We start from the raw sequence: 11,689 nt of genomic DNA, 5'->3' as shown, positions 1-11,689 counted from the left end.
GAGTTCCTTTTCTCCGCTCAGATTCTCCCAGCAGTCGGCGGCATGGGATCAGGTCAGTGTTGCCTTCCCGTATCCAACATGGAATCCACCCAAGCTTGGACTACCAAGCTGCCCGCCAGAGTCTCAGGATGCCTTTGGATTTTGTCCTACAAACACACATCACTTTACATTTGCTTTCTTTAAACCGCAGTTGCCATTTTGATGAATTTTTTCGTTTTTGAAGAAAGCCTTTGGAGCTCTTCATAGTCCCCCTTTGTTTAACCAGCCTGAATAAATTGGAGACATCAGCAAACTTGGCCACCTCACTGCTTGCTTGCCATGCCAGATAATGTATGCATTAGTGGAAAAGTATTGGCTCCAATATAGATCACTGTAGAATGCCACCTTTTATAATTCTCCATTAAGATAATTTTTCATTTATTACTCCCCTATGCTTTCATGGATCACTGCCTTGTTGTGGCGAAGGGGCTTGCGTAGCCCAATGAAGCTATGAGCTGTGCAGTGCTGGGCCACCCAAGACGGACAGGTCGTAGCAGAGAGCTCTGACAAAACGTGCTCCACTGGAGAAGGAAATGGCAGCCCACTCCAGTACCCTTGCCATGAAAACCCCACGGACAGTGCCAAAAGGCAAAAAGGTATGACGCCGGAAGATGAGCCCCTCAGGTCAGAAGGTGTCCAATATGCTACTGGGGAAGAGCAGAGGGCTAGTACTAGCAGCACCAGAAAGAATGAAGCGCCTGGGTCAAAGCTGAAAGGTCACTCAGTTGCGGATGTATCTGGTGGTGAAAGGAGAGTCCGATGCTGCAAAGATCTATACTCCATAGGAACCTGGAATGTAAGATCCATGAATCAAGGCAAGCTGGATGTGGTCTAACAAGAGATGACAAGACTGAACATCGACATCTTAGGAATCAGTGAACTAAAATGGACAGGAATGGGTGAATTTAATTCAGATGACCATCAGGTATACTACTGCGGGAAAGAATCCCTCAGAAGAAATGGAGTAGCCTTCATAGTCAATAAAAGAGTAGGAAAAGCAGTACTGGGATACAATCTCCAAAATGACAGAATGATCTCAGTTCAAATCCAAGGCAAACCATTCAACATCACAGTAGTCCAAGTCTCTGCCCCAACAACTGGTGCTGAAGAGGCTGAAGTTGACCGGTTCTATGAAGGCCTACAGCACCTTCTAGAATTAACACCAAAAAATGATGTCCTTATCATCATGGGGGATTGGAATGCTAAAGTAGGAAGCCAAAAGATAACCGGAATAACAGGCAAGTTTGGCCTTGGAGTACAAAATGAAGCAGGGCACAGGCTGGTAGAATTTTGTCAAGAGAATACGATGGTCATAGCAAACACTCTTTTCCAACAACCCAAGAGACGACTCTACACATGGACATCACCAGACGGTCAACACAGAAATCAGATTGACTATGCAGCCAAAGATGGAGAAGCTCTGTACAGTCAGTAAAAACTAGACCAGGAGCTGACTGTGGCTCAGATCATGAGCTTCTGGTTGCAAAATTTAGGCTTAAATTGAAGAAAGTAGGGAAAAGCACTAGGCCACTCAGGTATGACCTAAATCATATCCCTGATGGATATGCAGTAGAGGTGACAAATAGATTTAAGGAATTAGATCTGATAGACAGAGTGCCTTAAGAACTATGGACAGAGATTCGCAACATTGTACAAGAGGTAGTAACTAAAAGCATCCCAAAGAAAAAGAAATGCAAGAAAGCAAAATGGCTGTCTGAGGAAGCTTTACAAATAGCTGAGGAAAGAAGGGAAGTGAAAGGCAAGGGAGAAAGGGAGAGATACACCCAACTGAATGCAGAATTCCAGAGAATAGCTAGAAGAGATAAGAATAAGAAAGTGATGGCCAATCTAGACAGCATACTAAAACGCAGAGACATCACCCTGCCAACAAAAGTGCATATAGTCAAGGCTACGGTTTTCCCAGTTGCAATGTATGGCTGTGAAAGCCGGACCATAAAGAAGGCTGAGCACTGAAGGATTGAGGCCTTTGAATTGTGGTGCTGGAGGAGACTCCTGCGAGTCCCTTGGATCGCGAGGCGACCAAACCGGTCAGTCCTAGAGGAGATCGACCCTGCCTGCTCTTTAGAAGGCCAGATGCTGAAGATGAAGCTCAAATGCTTTGGCCACCTAATGGGAAGGAAGGACTCCCTGGAGAAGAGCCTGATGCTGGGAACAATTGACGGGAAAAGAAGAAGGGGGCGGCGGAGGATGAGGTGGCTGGATGGGGTCACTGAAGCAGTCGGTGTGAGCTTGAGTGGACTCCAGGGGATGGTGGAGGACAGGAAGGCCTGGAGGAGTGTTGTCCATGGGGTCGTGATGGGTCAGATGCGACTTTGCTAAACAACAGCCACAACATGCTTTCTGATTTATTTTAACCACTTAGTGCTCCAGAAGAGGGACCCCTCTCCATTCCACCTTTCCTCACAAACTCTGTCAAAGCTTTTGGAAGCCCAAGTAAACAATGTCTGCTGGATCACCTCTGCCACGTTTACTGACTCTCTCAAAATACGTAGTGCTGAAGAGTATAAGAACATCAGAAAAGCCAAGCTGGACCAGACCCACGGTCTGTTTAGTCCAGAGGGGGCAAACCAGCTGCCCACAGGGTCCCTCCTGCAGGATGGGTGCAAGACCTCCTCCCACCCAGGTTCCTCAGCAGTGGGTGTGTGCAGCCGTGCCACCTCTGGTGAAGGAGGGACCCCACGCCCAGCTAGGCAAGTAGACACAGGTAGCCCCCTCCCTCACGACCCTGACCAGACCCTCGCCCACACTGGCAGCCATCACCACTTCTGAGGACAGCAAATTCCATAGCTTACTATATGCTTTGCTGTACGCCTTCCTTTTATCTGTCCTACACCTCCCACCAGTCCGCTTCATGGAATGACCCAGGTTGGGGTGTTACTGTCTTTCTCCGCAGCATACCTGCTCTCACGTGCTGCTGTTACGCCTCCTCTTATCCCTCTGGGCTGAGCTAAACTGCTCCAGTGGTGGTCACTCCTCAAATGGAAGCTGCTTCAGCCCCCTGGTAATTTTGGCCGCCCTTCTCTGTACTTGTTCCATCTCTGTAATGCTCTTTTTCGGGGAAGGCAACCAGAACTGAACACAACGTTCCAAGTGTGGTGGCACCAAAGATTTGTGTAAAATTTTACAAAAAATTGTTGTATTTGTATATTGTAGATGTGATTGATCAACAAGGAGGAATTAAGTCTTAGCAAAAGCTAAAAGATGAAGAAAGAAGGATAGAAAGGCTTCTCTATTTTAGACGAAAGAGGAACCTCCGTAGGAAATGGGTACTGGGGCAAATAGACAAAAGGGTATACCGGGAGGAGGAGGCCCGTTGCAGAAGGATTCTTCGCAAGGCTAAGGCTGATTACGAGCTGAGACTTGCCAAGAACATCAAGAGCAACAAAAAGGGCTTCTTTCAGCATGTAAATCGGAAGAGGAAGGGGGGACAAGTGGTGGGACCACTAAATAAGGAGGAAGGAGATCCAGTGACTGACATGAGGGAACAGGCACAGAGGCTGAATGACTATTTTGCCTCTGTGTTCTCCCCAAAGCAGGACGGGGGAGATCCGCATAGGAGATTAGATGAGGCTGGGGACTTAGGGGCACAGGTTAGAGTCACCCCCCTTGAAGTCGAGGGGCTCCTCAGGGCATTGGACATTACAAAGGCGCCAGGCCCTGACGGGTTACCCGAGAGTACTTAGAGAGTTGGCAGGGGTTCTCTCACACCCGCTGGCCTCCATTTTTGAGGCCTCGTGGAGAACGGGTGAAGTTCCAGAGCACTGGAGGGCGGCACCAGTGGTCCCAATCTTCAAAAAGGGTAGTAGAAGGGACATGGGGAATTACAGACCGGTTAGGCTTACGTCCATTGTAGGAAAAACAATGGAAAGGCTCATAATAGAGATCTAGTGATGCTAGATAGGGAAGGGAGGCTGACAGCCACACAACACGGCTTCCACAACAACAGGTCCTGCCAGACAAACCTTGTGGAATTCTATGACAAGGTTTCGAGATGGCTAGATGGAGGGGACGCAGTGGATGTGGTATACCTGGATTTCAGCAAGGCCTTTGACAAAGTGCCCTATGATATCCTGGTGGAGAAACAGGAGTTTTGGGATACACCAAAGCACTGTCCGGTGGATTAGGGCATGGCTGACTGACCGAAAGCAGAAGGTAACCATTAGTGGGGAATCATTGGGATGGCGGCCAGTGACAAGCGGGGCCCCCCAGGGCTCTATCCTGGGGCCGATCTTGTTTAATCTTTTCATTAACGACATGGAAGAAGGGGTGAACAGTCTGCTGATCAAATTCGCAGACAACACTAAAACTGGAGCAGTGGCCACAACTGAGGAACAGGTACTCCAGATCCAAAAGGATCTGGACAGACTATGGAAGTGGGCAGGAGACAACAGGATGGCGTTCAGTGTGGATGAGTGCAAGGTCTTGCACTTGGGGCACAGGAATGGGTGTCATAAGTACAGGATAGGGGACCAGTGGCTGGAGAGCAGCACTTGTGAAAGGGACCTTGGGGTGCTGGTTGACTGCAGGCTACACATGAGCCAGCCGTGTGATGCGGTGGCCAAGAGGGCGAACGCCACCCTTGGTTGCATAGCCAGAAGTGTGGCTTCTAGATCGAGAGAGGTATTACTACCACTCTATACGACTCTGGTGTGCCCACAACTCCACATCCAAATTCTCCAGCAAGCGGCATACATAAGCCTCCCGACTGATCTGGAGGTTGCATAAAGCCACCTGAACCAGGAGAGAGCCTTCTCCTCCAGGGATGTGTCCAATTCCCTTTTAAAGCCATCACTACTTGCTGTGGAAGTGAATTCCATACTATAACCTAAGGAGGGAGGCAGGTAGTAATTTATGTGTTAGTACTGGACAGAATAAATCCTTGTGGATAATCCAAACCTGTTATTTTGTGCGTGTTATATGCATTTATTTCTTAATGCCATGAATAATAATCCTTGTCCAGTACAAACATTTTTGCTCCACTGTTTCTCACTGGTGTTGCCGGGTTCATGTGGAGCCTGTCTCCGTTTTTTGCTTTTCTGGGTGTCCTCATTGTCATTACGGTGATGTATTATGCAACACAATGTTTCTTGTACAAAAGTTAAAATATACGGTATTACCTGCGGGCTTAAAATCTACACTCAAAATTAAAAGCAAAAAATACCCACAGAAGGAGGGTAGAGGAATAAGGAGGGTAAAGGACGCTGTTCCTTTTATGTTAGCTGTGTTTGTGTGTGGGGGTGTGTTACATATTAAAAATACATAATAAAATAGAATAATAATTTAAATAATAAATACATGACTGAGAGGCCAACGAGAGGGAACTGGCTCTTATTCCCAGCGGTGCTTGAAGCCATCCAGGATTTTAAAAACTTCATTCAGGATGATAATGCTGAAGTTCTAACTTTGCATTGTTTGATACCACTATTCGGTACTGTAGAGCATAGAAAAAGGAAACAAATGGGTAACCGGCCTTTTATTCCCTAAATCTACAATCATGTAGTACCCAAAAGAGCTGAACCGACTTAATGCTACATTTTAAGAATTCTGCTAACTGAAATGGTTGTGTTACCTCCTTGTAAAGTCAATTTCTGCAGAAGACAGATTGTGGTCTAACTTTTTAGAAAGTTGGATTCTATGCTTGAAGGGCAAAATGGAAGAACTCTGCCCTCTGCTGTAATAAAATCAATGGCCGGAGCAGAATGCCCAGTGATGTCATAGACTACCTGCTGAAACTTCTAGAACAAAGGCAGTTGGAGTGAGAACAGGAAAACATCCACAGGGAGAGAGGCAATGACCAACTAATCCGGAGCTGTTGCTTTGACAGCGACGCCATGATTCCAGCTGGCCATAATTAGAAATAAGAAACACAAAATCGGAAACCACCCACCTTGACAATGGTGTGGCCCACATGTAAGCCACAGTCCAGATGAAAAGAATAAAACAGCCCCCGTGAAGTGGGATCAGACAAGGTAGCTCTCATGTTTCCGATATTTGTAGCCTTTTAAAAGATAAGTGGCCCAGAAAAAGAGAACAGGGCGAGCAACTAAGGTTTGGCTTGCTAAATTAGCCTCACAGCTAATTTAGTCCATAGGTAAAAGGAAGAATGGACCACACTGAACTCGCGCTTGATCAGGCAATCCCTGGGAAGAATGAGGAAATGCTGGATGCTGAAGAACAGAAACCTAAAGATGAAGCAAAGGAGAAGAGCAGTGAAATGTGCCAACGCCAGGACAGTGGGAATACTGTGCCAGTAATGAAGCAAGAAACTATGCAGAGAATAGCTTCCAGCAAAGATGTGCTAGACCAGTCTTTGCAGACCGATAGCAAAGTGACCATTTTTAAGCCAAAGGAACTCACGGATCGAAGCCAGCAGACAGAAGCTTCTGGCAGTGTTCAAGGTAGCGCCACATCCCTTAGGAAGCTCTCCCATGGCAGCAGCCCCGAACTCCCTGGCCAGGAATCTCGCTGTGGCAGTCAACACTCTGTTGGGCAGCCAGTACTGAGCCAAAGGTCTTCTCGAGCACACTCCGAGCAGACGTTTCTGCCTGAAGAAACCGGAGCAGAACCACCTGCCGCGCAACCGTGGGCCTGCCAGAGCGAACCAGTGGAGGGTCAGGAATCCAGGCGTGGTAGCCAACAGCTAGAAACACCGGAACCCCAGTGTCCTGGCCGGCAGCTCGTTGGTGCCCAGGCACAAGCCTTGAACAAAGAGGACACAGCAGAGGAACCAGCCTGGTTTAATGAAAGAATAGGTGCGTACATGGCATCCAGCGGTCAACAGACAAGCATCGTTTGGGGCCCAGAATCCCTTGCAGAAATTTTACTTCCTTTTCATGAAGCTGCGATCACCAGGGACTCGGGAAAAGAAACGCTCACTGCCGAAGCAGCGATCGTCTCTTCTGGAGATGCAGAGAAGGAGCAGCCTGCGCTACGAGAATCTCAGCACAGCATGCAGCGGCCGGAGGGAAGGGAATCCAGGCGAGCTAGTCAAATGCCTAGAGAAGCGGAATCCCGCCACAGCCTGCAGCCAGAGGGAAGGGAATCCAGGCGAGCTAGTCAAACGCCTAGAGAAGAGGAATCCCGCCACAGCCTGCAACCAGAGGGAAGGGAATCCAGGCGAGCTAGTCAAACGCCCATAGAAGAGGAATCCCGCCACAGCGTGCAGCCAGTGGAGCGGCAAGAATCCAAAAGTGTGCTCCAACAAAGCAGCCAACAACTAGAAACCAAAAAGGCTAGGTCAGAGGAACAACAAAGAAAGCCACAGAGAAAAGCACACAAAAATAAAGTTGACCAGGCTCAGCAAACAGACAGTGCACAGAGTCTGAAAAAAGAATTGTTTGAAAGAGGATTACAGACTGATACCACCAGCAGTGCAGAAATCAACACAGCACTTGCACCGCAAGATTCCCACACTGGCGACCCGCAGCTTGGCCTGCAAAAAAATGGCCAGGACAGTCTTCCAGTTCAGTCGCAAGAACCTTCTTCTGGAGGCCAGCCACTGAAAGAATCTGAAATCTGCAGTGGTAGATCGCCAGATCAACTTCCAGATTTCTGCGACGGAAATAGAGGTCAAGAAGTCTACCATGGTAGTCTTCCAATGCATTTACAGGAGAGCCAGCAGTGTGAACTACAGGAATTTCACCGGAGTAGCCTCCCTCTTGAATTACAAAATTCCCATCGTGACAGCGAACAGATTGACTTTCAACAGCACCACCGTGGCAGTCTCCTAGCTCAGTTGGGGGAATCTGAGGATGGTGGCCAACCGCCTGAAGAAAAATATTGTCAAAGCAGCCTGTCACCTGAATTGCAAGAATGTCACCGTCATGACCAGAAGACGATGGGGGAGGGCCCTGGGCAGAGCAGCCAGGAGGCCCTGAGGGTGGAAGACAAGGTGGGTGATGAAAGCGAGCTCCAGGGGCCCACACCTTCTGAGAAAAAACCATCAGAGCTTAAGCAAAAGGCGTCATTTTCTCAGCAGACATGCAGCATAATTTCATTTGCGGAAACTACCTGGTTAAACAGAAGAACTGGCCGATTAATGAAGGACAAGAGCCAACAGACTAACGACAGCTGGCTTCAGAATTACAGGGAGAAAACCCAGAAGCTCACTAGTAAAGAAATACTATCAAGGATTGGCAAACCCGAGGATGAAGAATCAACGTGTCCTGAATATGAAAAAGAAGCAAAGAAGTGGCAGCCCACAGGGTATGACTCTCGAAGAGGCAGCCAACAGGCCGCTCAGGCCCAGTCCAGGAGGGGCAGTGAAGAGCCGGCCATACCTGTATCCCAGCAGGGAAGTGGGCACCTTCCCATTTCCAAATCCCGAAAAGGTAGCAAGCAAGATACCGTCTCTGAGTCCCAGAGGGGGAACGAACCGCCTGCTCCGTCTGCGCCCTTGAAGGGCAGTGAAGAGGCTCTCACTTCAGAACCCCAAGCAGGCAGTGAACTGCCTCCCATGCCCAGGAGCCAGAGGGGAAGCGAACAGGCTGCGACCCCCGAGTCCCGAAGAGCCAGTGAACCCCCTGCCAGGAGCAGCGAATCCCTGAATGCACCTGGCTCACGAAGGGCCAGTGGACCTCCCAACGTGCCCGAGTTCTGGAAGGGCAGCGGACATCCTCTCGTGCCTGACTCCCGGAAGGGCAGCGAACAGCCTCTCGGGTCTGAGTCCCGGAAGGGCAGCGAATGTCCTCTCATGTCTGACTCCCGGAAGGGCAGCGAACAGCCACTCGTGCCTGAGTCCCGGAAGGGCAGCGAACCTCCTCTCATGTCTGACTCCCGGAAGGGCAGCGAACAGCCACTCATGTCTGAGTCCCGGAAGGGTAGTGAACATCCTCTTGTGCCCGAGTCCCGGAAGGGTAGTGAACATCCTCTTGTGCCCGAGTCCCGGAAGGGCAGCACACAGCCTCTCGTGCCCGAGTCCCGAAAGGGTAGTGAACATCCTCTCGTGCCTGAGTCCCGGAAGGGCAGCGAACAGCCTCTCGTGCCCGAATCCCGGAAGGGTAGCGAACCTCCTCTCATGTCTGAGTCCCGGAAGGGCAGTGAACAGCCTCTTGTGCCCGAATCCCGGAAGGGCAGTGAACATCCTCTTGTGCCTGAGTCCCGGAAGGGCAGCGAACATCCTCTTGTGCCCGAATCCCGGAAGGGCAGCACACAGCCTCTTGTGCCTGAATCCCGGAAGGGCAGCGAACAGCCTCTTGTGCCCGAATCCCGGAAGGGCAGCACACAGCCTCTCGTGCCCGAATCCCGGAAGGGCAGTGAACATCCTCTTGTGCCCGAATCCCGGAAGGGCAGTGAACATCCTCTTGTGCCCGAATCCCGGAAGGGCAGTGAACATCCTCTTGTGCCTGAATCCCGGAAGGGCAGCACACAGCCTCTTGTGCCCGAGTCCCGGAAGAGTAGTGAACATCCTCTCGTGCCCGAATCCCGGAAGGGCAGTGGAGTTTCGGTTCATCAAGTAAGTGAAAGGAGCATTGAATGGACTGCTGATGCTGAGTCCCAGAGGGACAGTCAACTGCCTGCTGTGCCTGAATCCCAAAGGGTCAGTGAAACACCCGAATCCCGAAAGGGCAGCAAACATCCTGTCATGTTCGAGTCCCGGAGAGGCAGTGGAGGTTCTGTTCCCCCTACATCTCGGAGGGGCAGTGAACAGCCTGCGTCTCCTAAGGACAGCACCGTGCCTGTTCCTCCAGAATCCCGACGGGGCAGTGAGCCGCTGGATTCCGAGAGCGAGACTGAAATTCCGAGTCGCCTTCCAAGTGAGACAGACCAATCAAAACAAAAGCCATCTTTTTCTGCCAAAGCTCAGCAAACGTACAGCATTATTTCAGTTGAGATAAATACCTGGATAAACAGAAGATCTGGCAAATTAATGAGATGCAGCAGTCAGCAAACGGACAAGAGCTGGCTTCAGGACTACATCGCAAGAAAAGTAAAACTTGCCTCGAAAGGAAGTCTGGTGAGCAGTGCTGCACCTGAACCTGAGAAACCTGCCACCCTGGAGAGTGACAGAAGGAATATCGGAGATCTGCTGACTAGCAGAGATGAGCTCCTGGCAGAGGGGTGCCCAGGAGGGTCCGAGCTGCTTCACGATCACGGGCCAGAGCCTCCTGAGGGTGAAGCCCAGCGCTTTCTCGAGCAGGAGTGTGAAGTGGTCAGCCAAGAAGAGGAACCGCAGCCACAAAGAGGTGGCGAAAAGGGTGGTCTCGCAGAGTCAGCGGTGCTGGACCAGGGCAGCCAGCCGTCGGAGGCACAAGAGTCCCGGCAGGGCGCTCAACAGGCGGAGGGACAAGCGTCTCGGCGAAACAGCCAGAAGGTAGAAGTCCAAGGGACACAGCAGGGCAGCAAGCCTGGCGCAGAGCAGGACGCACGGCGAGGAAGCCAGTCATCCGTGGGGGAGGCGTTTCTGTTCAGCAACACCCTATGGAATGCATTGGCCAGCCCCAGGCAGCCGCCTACGGAGTCTGAAAGCAAGGGCACGCTGGAGAGCTTATCGTCGATATATGCAGAGGGAGAGGAGGAAGCTCTGCAGACATATAGCATAATTTCACTGGAAAATGGGATCTGGCTGAATAGAAAAACTGGCAAATTACTGGTAAGCCGCAGCCAACAGACCAGTGTGAGCACGATGCCCGGGGCTGGCGAGACAGCGCCAGAAGAGTGCAGAGGTGCGGCAGAGAGGCAAAAGCTGCCGGCCTCTGAGGTGGAGCAGCCTGAAGGAAGGCCCAGTAGCTGGCCAGGCCAAAATCAAGTATCCGGCCTCAGCATTGTGCAAACTTTGGAAGAACTGCCAAGTGCTGATGAACCTGAGAAAGGATTCAGCCCTCACAAGAGTGAGGCTACCCTTCTAAGTATAGAATCGTCCGTAGCGTATGTAGAGGAGGAATACGAGTCCTTCCCGGTTTACAGTGTTATTTCTATATCAGAAGAAAGCTGGATCAACGTCAAAACTGGCAAGACACTGGCAACTCAGTGTCAGCAGACTGATGAATCTTCCAGCCCTCAGCCTGAGAAAGAAGCGCAAGTTGTCCGACGGTCCAGCTATTCACCTGAGCTGAGTCATTATGACTTGCGTGACAGCAGCGTAAGTGAATGTTCGCAACCGACCTGGCGTAGCGATGAGCCATATGAGGAACCAGAGATGCCTGATGGATAGAACGAAACCTAGAAGAGACTGGAGACCTCTGAGAGCTAAGTCTGGCCCAGCCATGGGAGAGAACCTTCGAATTTTGGTAGTTAGAAGAGCAAAAGTAAGCATTCCAGGAACATGGATAGCAGAATAAAAATGGGGAAACATATATATTTCATGCTTCATAGTGTTTATAGCATTATGTCACTCCCACCCTTATTTTATCTCTATGAGAAATAAATCAGACTGAGGCTTCAACCCTGTTGATAAATATACTTCACCAGTTGCAAGTTCCAACATCAAGTGATGCCCTTCCAAGTCATGCTGCACTGACGGGGTTATCCTTCTGTCCCACATCATGTTTAACATCGTTAGTGCCACCAACTGACTGAATTGTTTAATCTGCCTTTAACCAAATTATTTAAGTTTATCGTAATGGGAGACTTCAACTTCCCGGATATTAGTTGGGAGACGCACTCAGCGGTGGCAGCCAGGTCCCGTTGC

Source organism: Varanus komodoensis, unplaced genomic scaffold, assembly GCF_004798865.1.
Source record: "Varanus komodoensis strain SLA01 unplaced genomic scaffold, ASM479886v1 scaffold3, whole genome shotgun sequence".
In the NCBI taxonomy this organism is placed as follows: Eukaryota; Metazoa; Chordata; class Lepidosauria; order Squamata; family Varanidae; genus Varanus; species Varanus komodoensis.
The sequence above is the reverse complement of the archived record's forward strand: the minus strand, read 5'-3'. Positions refer to the sequence as shown.